This window comes from Podarcis tiliguerta, assembly GCF_965153285.1.
Source record: "Podarcis tiliguerta genome assembly, chromosome: 3".
Classification (NCBI taxonomy): Eukaryota; Metazoa; Chordata; class Lepidosauria; order Squamata; family Lacertidae; genus Podarcis; species Podarcis tiliguerta.
In genome coordinates, this window is record NC_139536.1 from 10,094,318 (window position 1) to 10,105,964 (window position 11,647).

Sequence of the window (11,647 nt, forward strand, 5' to 3'; positions counted from 1 at the left end):
ATGAGCTGAATAAAGAGCATTAAATCCACACTCGACTCTGAGTATATTTCATTGGCTCTGGGCATGATCCGGTTAGGATTAAGCGTGAATTCCCATTGTCTTTAGTGGACGCTTCAGCCTCCTGCGGAAATCAGTGGGGAACAGAAAGTGGTTAATTTTCATTGCATCATTACCCAAATGAGTCACTTGGAAAGAAGCTTTATCAGGCGATTCCTGCTCCTTTGCTTTCGCTTCTCTTTTTCCTGTTGCTTTCTGAGGGCTGTTGAGAAGTCAATGAGTCTTTAAATCAGAGCCACTTCACACATTCTGGCATTCATTCTGGGTGATTTTAAAAGATAAAGGTACCCCTGCCCGTACGGGCCAGTCTTGACAGACTCTAGGTTATGCGCCCATCTCACTCAAGAGGCCGGGGGCCAGCACTGTCCGGAGACACTTCCGGGTCACGTGGCCAGCATGATGAAGCTGCTCTGGCAAGCCAGAGCCGCACACGGAAACGCCGTTTACCTTCCCGCTAGTAAGCGGTCCCTATTTATCTACTTGCACCCGGGAGTGCTTTCGAACTGCTAGATTGGCAGGCGCTGGGACCGAACGACGGGAGCGCACCCCGCCGCGGGGATTCGAACCGCCGACCTTTCAATCGGCAAGCCCTAGGCGCTGAGGCTTTTACCCACAGCGCCACCTGCGTCCCTTCTGGGTGATTTTTAGTGTAAACCTTAAAATGGGACATGAATGTAATGCTTGCTTGCCAGAGACCTATGTACGCATTCCAAGGATTGACTGTTGCTCTCTACCTACTGTAGACATCAGCTACCATGCAGGGGCTCTCCAGGGTTTCAGACAGGATCTCTCCCTGCCAAACCTGGGGATGCCAGGGATTGAATCTGGATCCTGCTACACGTGAAGCAGATGCTTTTGTCACTGAGCCAAGGGCCTTTCCCACCCCTTTCCCAGATGAGGAAGAGGATATGAGCAGCTTCCAACATAATAAAAACACAGCAAGCATTAATAATAATAATAATAATAATGATTTATTTATACCCCGCCCATCTGGCTGAGTTTCCCAAGCCACTCTGGGCGCGTTCCAATCGAGTGTTAAAAACAGTACAGCATTAAATATTAAAAATTTCCCTGAACTTCAGATGTCTTTTAAAGATAGAATAGCAGCTTATTTCCTTCACATCTGAAGGGAGGGTGTTCCACAGGGCGGGTGCCACTACCGAGAAGGCCCTCTGCCTGGTTCCCTGTAACCTCACTTCTCGCAATGAGGGAACTGCCAGAAGGCCCTCGGCGCTGGATCTCAGTGTCCAGGCTGAACGATGGGGGTGGAGACGCTCCTTCAGGTATACAGGACCGAGGCCGTTAAGGGCTTTAAAGGTCAGCACCTTTAAAGGTCAGCACCCTTTGAATTGTGCTCGGAAACGTACTGGGAGCCAATGCAGATCTCTCAGAACTGGTGTTATGTGGTCCCGGCGGCCACTCCCAGTCACCAGTCTAGCTGCCGCATTCTGGATTAATTGCAGTTTCCGGGTCACCTTCAAAGGTAGCCCCACGTAGAGCGTGTTGCAGTAGTCCAAGCAGGAAATAACTAGAGCATGCACCATCAAACATTAAACACTTCCCAATACAGGGCTGTCTTTGGAAAGTTGTTTATCTCCTTGACATCTGTTGGGAGGGCGTTCCACAGGGCGGGTGCCACTACCAAGAAGGCCCTCTGCCTGGTTCCCTGTAACTTCACTTCTCGCAGTGAAGGAATCACCAGAAGGCCCTCTGAGGTGGACCTTAGTGTCCAGACTGGATGATGGGGGTGGAGATGCTCCTTCAGGTATACAGGGCCGAGGCCGTTTAGGGCTTTGAATTGTGCTGTGAGCGAATGTAGATCCTTTAGAACCAGGGTTATGTGGTTCCAGCAGCTGCTCCTGGTCACCAGTCTAGCAGCCGCATTCTGGATCATTTGTAGTTTCTGAGACAGACCTTATCCTCCATGAATTCATCTAATACAGTAGTACCTCAGGTTACATACGCTTCAGGTTACAGACTCCACTAACCCAGAAATACTACCTCGGGTTAAGAACTTTGCTTCAGGATGAGAACAGAAATCGTGCTCTGGGGGCGCGGCAGCAGCAGGAGGCCCCATTTGCTAAAGTGGTGCTTCAGCTTAAGAACAGTTTCAGGTTAAGAACGGATCTCCAGAGCGAATTAAGTTCTTAACCAGAGGTACCACTGTGGTCTTCTAAAGCTTTCTAAGATAATTCATGACAGTGAATTAAGAACTTAAGGAGGGCCTGCTGGACCAGGTTAGTGGTCCATATAGTCCTTCATCCTGATCAGACATGGGCCAACCAGATGCCTATGGGAAACCAGCAAGCAAAACCTGAGCACAAGAGCTCATTCTCCTGCTGTTTCCCGCAATCGATGTTCAGAAGCATTCTGTCCTTCAACTGTGGAGCCAGAGCACAGCCACTGTAGCTAGTAGCCATTGGTAGCCATCTCCTCCACAAATTTGTCTAATCCTCTTTCAAAGCCAACCAAGTTGGTGGCCACGACTGCTTCTAGTGGGAGAGAGTTCCATAGCTCAAGCATGTGCTGCATGCACTGCATGTTTTATCTGTCCTGAATCTTCCAGTTCTGTACACTGATGGTTCCACCAAGGGACCACCCATGAACCAGTTCCTGCCTCATGTTGCTGTTTAGTTGTTCAGTCGTTTCCGACTCTTCGTGACCCCATGGACCAGAGCACGCCAGGCACTGAAATCAATTCAGAATCAAATTAATGGCAACCATTGGGCTAGAGTTCTGTGATGATTACAGAAGGAGAGAGGGGGTCAGACTGTTCCTCAGCCAAAAGCCTGGTGGAACAGCTCTGTCTTGCAGGCCCTGCAGAAAGATGTCAAGTCCCGCAGGGCCCTAGTCTCGTGTGACAGAGCGTTCCACCAGATTGGGGCCACAGCCGAAAAAGCCCTGCCTCTGGTTGAGGCCAGCCTAACCTCTCTGTGGCCCGGGACTTCCAAGATGTTTTTGTTTGAAGACTGTAAGGTCCTCTGTGGGATATACCAGGAGAGGTGGTCCTATGGGGACAAGGGTCCTAGGCTATATTTGCAGTCTGAATATTGCCTCCCATAACCACTTGCTCCTCCATTTCCCACTGGAGACTTCTTTTGTTTCTAAAATTCAGGGAAGTGGGAAATCGTCTGGTTGGCAGTTTTCATGGCCAGGTTTAGTTGTTGTTGTTGTTTAATCATTTAGTCGTGTCCGACTCTTCGTGACCCCATGGACCAGAGCACGCCAGGCACTTCTGTCTTCCACTGCCTCTCGCAGTTTGGTCAAACTCATTCTGGTAGCTTCGAGAACACTGTCCAACCATCTCGTCCTCTGTCGTCCCCTTCTCCTTGTGCCCTCCATCTTTCCCAACATCAGCGTCTTTTCCAGGGAGTCCTTTCTTCTCATGAGGTGGCCAAAGTATTGGAGTCTCAGCTTCACGATCTGCCCTTCCAGTGAGCACTCAGGGCTGATTTCCTTCAGAATGGAGAGGTTTGATCTTCTTGCAGTTCATGGGACTCTCAAGAGTCTCCTCCAGCACCATAATTCAAAAGCATCAATTCTTCAGCGATCAGCCTTCTTTATGGCCCAGCCATAAAGACATTCAAATCAAGAAAGGAGGTTAAACATGACAGAGGGAAGGGATTTGTTGTTAAATTGTATGAATTGGAATACAGGGAAGGGAGACTCGGGGAAGTCAGAGAAACAAGTTAATGCAAGATGAATATGAAGATAAGACTGTTTTTATTTCTGTTGTCTGTAGTATGTTATGTTTGTGTAATTCTGTATGTTTTTGGTGTATTGTTCATTGTTTTTGTTTTGCTTTGTTGTTTTGTATGTAAAAACGAATAAAATATTTATTAAAAAAAAAGAGAGATGCCAAACAAAACTTCGTCACTTTCCTGAGCTACTCTTTATTCCTCAGTCTTGTAGATAATGCATAAAATAATAAAAATAGGTTGGCATTTTTAAAAAACAAACGAACAAAAAAAAAAAAGCATAAATTCTTCGGCCATCAGCCTTCTTTATGGTCCAGCTCTCACTTCCATACATCACTACTGGGAAAACCATAGCTTTAACTATACTTTGTCGGCAAGGTGATGTCTCTGCTTTTTAAGATGCTGTCTAGGTTTGTCATTGCTTTTCTCCCAAGAAGCAGCATCTTTTAATTTCGTGGCTGCTGTCACCATCTGCAGTGATCATGGAGCCCAAGAAAGTAAAATCTCTCACTGCCTCCATTTCTTCCATTCTTCCTGCCTCATAGAATCATAGAATTGTGGAGTTGGAAGGGACCCTGAGGATCATCTTGTCGAACCCCCGGCAAGGCAGGAATATGCAGCTGTCCCTTCGATTATACTCAGACCTCCTTATAGCTGAAATAGGAGATACGCAGCTTGAACGCCTAGCCTATCGTTTTATAAAAAGGAGCAGATCCAAGCACAAACCAATCATTTGCCAAAATGAGAAAAAACGGCAATCCTTTCGTTTTCCACCCCACACCCTGCGGTCTGTGCCCTTCCTGTTTGCAACACCACTATTTTTATACTGCAAAACTCTTGCCTCTCTGAAGAGTCTGGTCCTTTTCCTTTTTTCCTTTTGCTGTTGAAGAATAGCTCTGACCTCCAGCGCCGCTTATGCCTTTATGACAATCTGTAGTCATCAGTGAAGTATGCTGGCTTTTAGGTCATCACTAATGTCAGCTGCAGACCTCAAAGGTCTGCGCAGAATGGATGGCAGCACTGCTACTGCTTGCATTGAGTTACGGCTTCTCCCTACAGAGAGGATAAGGCTGCGAGGTGGGGGAGGAATCTCAGTGTTATTCATAAATCCAGATATTTCAATTGCCTAAAAGGTTTCTGCTTGGGCTTTTTTCTCCCTGGTCTCCCTTAGTGTTTTAGAACCTAGTGTTTTAAACAGTGCAGTATATGAGATCCTCTTAGTTTCCCTATTTTCCAGGGACATCCCTGATTTAGAGAAGCCGTACTGGTTTCTGATTTGATGCCGGAATGCCCCACTTTTCCTTAAAAAAGGTAAAGGGACCCCTGACCATTAGGTCCAGTCGCGGACGACTCTGGGGTTAGGGTATGACCATGTCTAAGGCATGTTTCTATGTTTTCCCCACTCACATGGGCAAGGATGTTTCTTCTGAAGCAACACAATGAATGAACAACCGTTTCCACCACCCCCTTCACAACGATCATGGTATTCATATGCAAATTTATGCACAAGCCAATCAATTAATCAACTGAGACATCTTTAAAAAGCCCAGGTCACAGGTGCTGTTTACGGTCACATTCACTTCCTTCTGCAAATGTGTGAACACACATGAAAAAAGTGCTTAGGAGTTTGAACTCGCAGCGCGTCACAGAACGTTAACAATTGTCCACTTGAGGGGGGGGTGGCGCGGAAATAACGGGGGGGGGGAATAAACCCTTAATCAGTCACCGCCTTGGTAAATTACACTCCTGCGCCATCCGTACGGAGCCCACATTCTCCTAGACATAGTACATTAACTGACTCATTAGCTATTTCCAACCATATGGACTTAGGTTTGGGTGGGTCACTTTGATAATATCCAGAGGTGAGCTTCCTTAATTATTGCAATTACGTGATCTCAATCAGGAGGCCAGACAGAGGAAATCTTGCTGGGGACTTCAAAATGGGTGTCAGCGCGCCCCAGACATTGACGGAAATGAGTGGTGTGGCCTTTGGGCGATCAAGGCCCCCTGGTACCTGGGGAAGTAATTGCCTGAAAAGTTTTTGAGAACCCGGGGATGGAGAAAAAAAAAGTACCATCCGTAGCAAGGATAGATCTCTGTTTGGACACAAAGAACTTTCTCTCAGCTGCAGCTTCTGGGGGAATTGCTCCACACTTTGCTAGGTTGTATTGCTGATGTGCTTGATATCAAGGTTGTTATGTCTCTCCCTTCCTCCCCCCCCCCCCGTGTAATTTTAGCGATGATATTTTAAGCACTCTCGGACTAAAAGGAGGGATGCGGAGAGGAGGTGCTGAAATGTCAGTGTTAAATACCACAGGGGTGTCACACCAGGCAACAGTGTGAGAAGTCGCAAGTCGACTAGCAACCGCTGTTGCAGATCTAAGGTGTGAAACGGCAAGATTTCAAGATAATTGAGCCATCCGGTTTATCCCTAGCTACAGTTTGCTTTGACCAAAAAAAATAACAAAAACCCACCAAGAGAAAAAAATGAAGGGGGAAAAAGTGGATCTAAGCAGTAAAGTGTCTCAGTTCGACAAAGAAAAATGTAAATGCTGAATCAGGGCAATATTGTTCACGGTATTCAAGGCACTGTATAAATTTAAACGATAACCCCAGTTCATACATTATTATTTTTTTTTGCCATTGATGGAAGCATCGGATAGATCGAAGCCTCCCAGCAACTGTAGTGGTCACCAGACCCTTGAAGGCCACTACAGGCATTTGTGCTTCGGGCTCTCCTTACTAGCCTCAGTCCGTACATCAGGTAAGAACAGAATTCTCATTGTTCACTGACCTTCACAGCCATTCAGAACCTGCTGAAGCTGAACAGGGATTTTATATAGATATGTGTGTGTGTGTGTGTGTGTGTGTGTGTGTGTACATATATATATGTGTATACATATATATACTGGTGGTTTTATGGCTGAGATATATATGTGTGTGCAGGAGAGCTAGTGTCCGTGAATCTCGAATATATCCCGGAACCCCATGGAAAGCCCTTCCCTCAAAGAATTCTGGGCACTGCAATCTGTTAAGGGTTGCTGGGAATCTTAACTCTGTGGGGGGTAAAATGACAGTGGCCAGAAATCTTTGAGGGAAAGGGTGCTCTTCAAATGCGCTTTAACGGTGTAGTGTAAAGGTAAAGGTAAAGGTACCCCTGCCCGTACGGGCCAGTCTTGACAGACTCTAGGGTTGTGCGCCCATCTCACTCAAGAGGCCGGGGGCCAGCGCTGTCCGGAGACAGTTCCAGGCCACGTGGCCAGCGTGCCAATGGTATAAAGCGGTACCTATTTATCTACTTGCACTTAGGGGTGCTTTCGAACTGCTAGGTGGGCAGGAGCTGGAACCGAATGACGGGAGCTCACCCCGCCACGGGGATTCAAACCGCCAACCTTACGGTCAGCAAGTCCTAGGCACTGAGGTTTTACCCACAGCACCACCCATAAAATAAATAAATAAATACAAAAACCTCAAAGCAGTTTGCAAAATGATGAAATAATAAAATCAAGAAATGTATTTATTGCCTGTTTTCATTATACAATTTAATTCCACTTTTATGTAGTAAATTTTGTTAATGCTGGAAGATGGTTAAGCAATGCCACCTTGCCAATTTGCTACTGCTCTGCTCCCTTCTTACAGCCATCCATTCTGCTTTTTGTAAATATTAGCAAGCTGATACGACCTCCTGGGGTAATAGACTAACTGATATAAATCAACTTCAAATGTTCAGATATGTTCTTTTTTGATAAGAGTTTAAAAACAAAACAGGAAAAATATTTATCTGTAAGGGGAAGGGGTGCTGGTGGTAGAAATGAGTGCTGAAGATGTCTGAAATAAATTATTTTGAAAACTTCCCCATCACCAGCCAGTAGCTTATTATTTTACCGACCTCAAAGAAAATTGCTTCAGAATTATGTATTCCCGGTCTCTTATTCCACAAAAGGTTTTAAAGATCTATAAAACTGCTAATGATGATGGTTGACACTGTTCAAAATCAGAAGCTTCCACATATGTCTAGCGGACCGACTCCCAAAATACAAGCATGTGGGGGTGGGTGGGGGGGAAATCGTCTATATAATTAAATTAATGATAGATTATGATAGTCCTCTCTACTCATTAAAAATTTTGTTGGGTTATTTATACAGCCCTATTAAAAAGGAACATTACACAACTTAATTTAGAATCTTATTACAGCCATAAGCGCAAAGCGACAGCAAAACCAAACAAGTGCAATCAGAACTTTGTACAACTCAAGAAGAGACTCCTCCCTCTCCCAGAATCCTTTGCAACATAGAGTGGTTCCATGTTGGAATAATCCTTGGTGGAATACCAATTGCTGGGCATCAGAAGCGGGAAGATGGCTGGTTGCTCTTACATATCCGCAGGCATTTCTTCAATGAAAATAGGAATGGCCTATACAACAACAAGAAGGGACGTGGGTGGCACTCTGGGTTAAATCACAGAGCCTAGGACTTGCCGATCATAAGGTCAGCGGTTCGAAGCCGCGCGACGGGGTGAGCTCCCATTGCTCTGTCCCTGCTCCTGCCCACCTAGCAGTTCGAAAGCACGTCAAAGTACAAGTAGATAAATAGGTACTGCTCCGGCGGGAAGGTAAACGGCGTTTCCGTGCGCTGCTCTGGTTTATCAGAAGCGGCTTAGTCATGTTGGCCCCGTGACCCGGAAGCTGTACGCCGGCTCCCTCGGTCAATAAAGCGAGATGAGCGCCGCAACCCCAGAGTCGGTCACAACTGGACTAATGGTCAGGGGTCCCTTTACCTTTATACAACAACAACAACAACATTAACATTAACATTTCTTCTTCTTCTTCTCTGGCAATCACTCATAGCCGAGTAAGATTGTCTTCCATGAATATTGTCTTAACAGTGTGTCCGTAAGTGACTATAGAGGCCTGTTCTGGATCCTTCCACAGTGGAGACATAGGTTTTTTGGGCGAGAGTTGCTCACAGGATTTGCAAAACATGCCCTCCCTTATTTCTCCCTTTCATCCTGAGTTTGGGCTTCCTCAAAGCATTTATTTATATATTCCCCAATATTTATATTGCCCCAGCCACTTTGGGTGGCTTCCAACGTAAATAAAAACCATAATATGAAACATTAAAAACTTCCCTATACAGGGCTGCCTTCAGATGTCTTCTAAAGGTTGAATAGTTACTTATCTCCTTGGCTTGGGGTATCGGATAACTTCATACCCTCCAACATTTCTCTGATGAGAATAGGGGTGTCCTAAGGAAAAGTGGGCCATTATGGGAGCAAGTCAGAAACTAGGACGGCTTCTGTAAATCCAGGACTGTCCCTGAAATTACGGACACTTGGAGTGTCTGCTCTTAGGCTCTGCTTGTGGGTTTCCCACAGGCATCGGGTTGGCCCTGTGATCCTGGTCTAGACAGGCCATTGGACAATTCCAACAGGGATCTACTTATGTCCTTATGTCTTGTTGCTGTTTGGCTCATCACTTTCCTCCCTGTTGACCTCTAAAACCAAATGCAATATAGCATGACTGTGCACCCATGTGCTGGAATTTCACTGCATTTGAACATCTAAGGCAGGCAGGGGTTATTTCGGTATGCACACATCTCTAATTCATGCTATTGGGAGGTAGTTATTGCAATACCTCCCCCTGTTCCCCCCTTCCTTTGGTTCCTCCGCTCATAATTACACCACTGTGTCTATAATAATACCTTAAATGCCAGCAATATGTTCTCCGTTCAGTAGTTAAATGTGTATGTAGTGCATAGTGCAGTAAAACAAACAGCTGTACCCTGAGCAGAATCATTCAACCTTCCGAACAAATCTTTACAGTAAGTCTCATTTTATTGCACAGGGAGAAAGCTCTTTACCAAGCAGAAGTATTATTTTTGATGGAGGGCTAGCACTTAGCTTTCGAAAAACCATTGGAACCTCTTCTCGGGACATTTACTTGCAGGCTGTGATGGTGGGTACCCAGCTGCCTTCTCTCTCTTTAAAAAACCACACACACACGGCATTAGCGTATTATCTTTTATATTATTTATACTTGGAAACAAGCAGAGCAGGCGAGTGTTGGAATTTGGGGGCCGGCCATCTCTGCAAACCACTCATCAAAACCCCCTCCCTGCATTCGAAAAGTCTTTAGTGATTACCAGCCAACTGGCAATCTCCTCTTCTTGGGCAAGGTTCATGAGTGGGTGGTCACGGACCAGATCCAGGTGCTCTCTGAGGAAACTGATTGTCTATTGGGGTTTAGGCCTGGTTTTGGCACAGAAGCTGCTTGGGTCACCTAGTAGGATGACCAACGTCAGGAGAAAGACATGGGAAATGTGTCCTAATTAATTCTCCTCAACCTCTTGTTATAAAAATTTAAGGTCTCAAGTATATAAGTAAAATATTCAGAAATTTAGAAGGCAAACACATAAGTGTCATGAATTTAAGGTCTCAAGTATATAAGTAAAATATTCAGAAATTTACAAGGCAAACTCATAAGTGTCATGGTCCAGGCTACAGGCAATCGAAATCCTGGCTGGGGACTGGGGGCAAGATGGCGGGGTGGGAGCAGGAACGAGAGTCCAGAAGCCAGGGGTCCGAGGGTCAGGAAGCAGGGAGTCATGAAGTCAAGGGTCTGAGGGTCAAGAAGCAAGGAGTCACGAAGTCAAGGATCGAGAAGCAAGGAGTCACAAAGCTGAGGCCCGAGGATCAGGAAGCAAGAAGCCAAATGCAGCAAGGCAGGAAACGAGTTGCTGTGGCAAAGATCCCAAGGGAAAATGCTGACCTTATATTCATTCCCAGCGCTTGCCACCAGGTGCAGTGAGTTACCAAGCGGCCTCACCTGTGCAGCCACACCTTGCATCTCCAGAACAAACTTAGGAAGGCCCCAGTCCTGCGAAGCTCTACTGGTCACAGGGCCCAGCTCCTGCACACACTCCTGACACATAAGTATATAAACCATGTGTCTGAAATAGTACAGGAGAACAGTCCTGAAGCCATTTTGACTCTCCCAGTGACCTCAAATATTCCTCTGCAGTAAGGGAGGAAAATGGGGAAAGCCTTCCCTTTTTCTTTTTGCTCATAAATCCTGTCTTAAGCGTAGCGTAGAGCAAGTTTGTTTTCTTCTCTGGAGGCTGGGACCTGAACCAATGGGTTCAAGCTACAAGAAAGGAGATTCTGATTAAATATCAGGAAGAACCTTCTGATGGTAAGGGTTTTTTTGACAGTGGAACAGACTCCCTGAGAAGGTGGTGGAGTCTCCATTCTTGGAGGTTTTTAACCAGAGGTTGGACGGCCATTTGTCAGGGATTCTTTAGCTGTGATTCCTGCATTTCAGGGGGTTGGGTCTAGATGACCCTCAGGGACCCTTCCAGCTCTGCAGTTCTATGACTCGATGATGGTTGGTCTGTATATGTTTGCAAATGTAAAGGCACCGGTACTCATAAAAGTGCCACAGGTGACAGCACAAAATGGCGGCCATGGGCAGCCAAAAAAATAAAATAAAAAGAGCTGTTGGTCCCATCTACTGCATATGATACAATATGGTCTCAAGATGTGAGAACAAAATGCTGAACTATATGGGCTGCTCTCTCTCTCTCTTTTATAATTGTTATTAAATTTTTCTATTTCACATTTTAGAATAGTCATTTGAACAACCTTAAAATATCAGTGACACCAGTGTGGTGTAGTGGTTAAGAGCGGTAGTCTCGTAATCTGGGGAACCGGGTTCGCGTCTCCGCTCCTCCACATGCAGCTGCTGGGTGACCTTGGGCCAGACACACTTCTTTGAAGTCTCTCAGCCCCACTCACCTCACAGAGTGTTGTGGGGGAGGAAGGGAAAGGAGATTGTTAGCCACTTTGAGACTCCTTAAAGGGAGTGAAAGGCGGAATATCAAATCCAAACTCCTCTT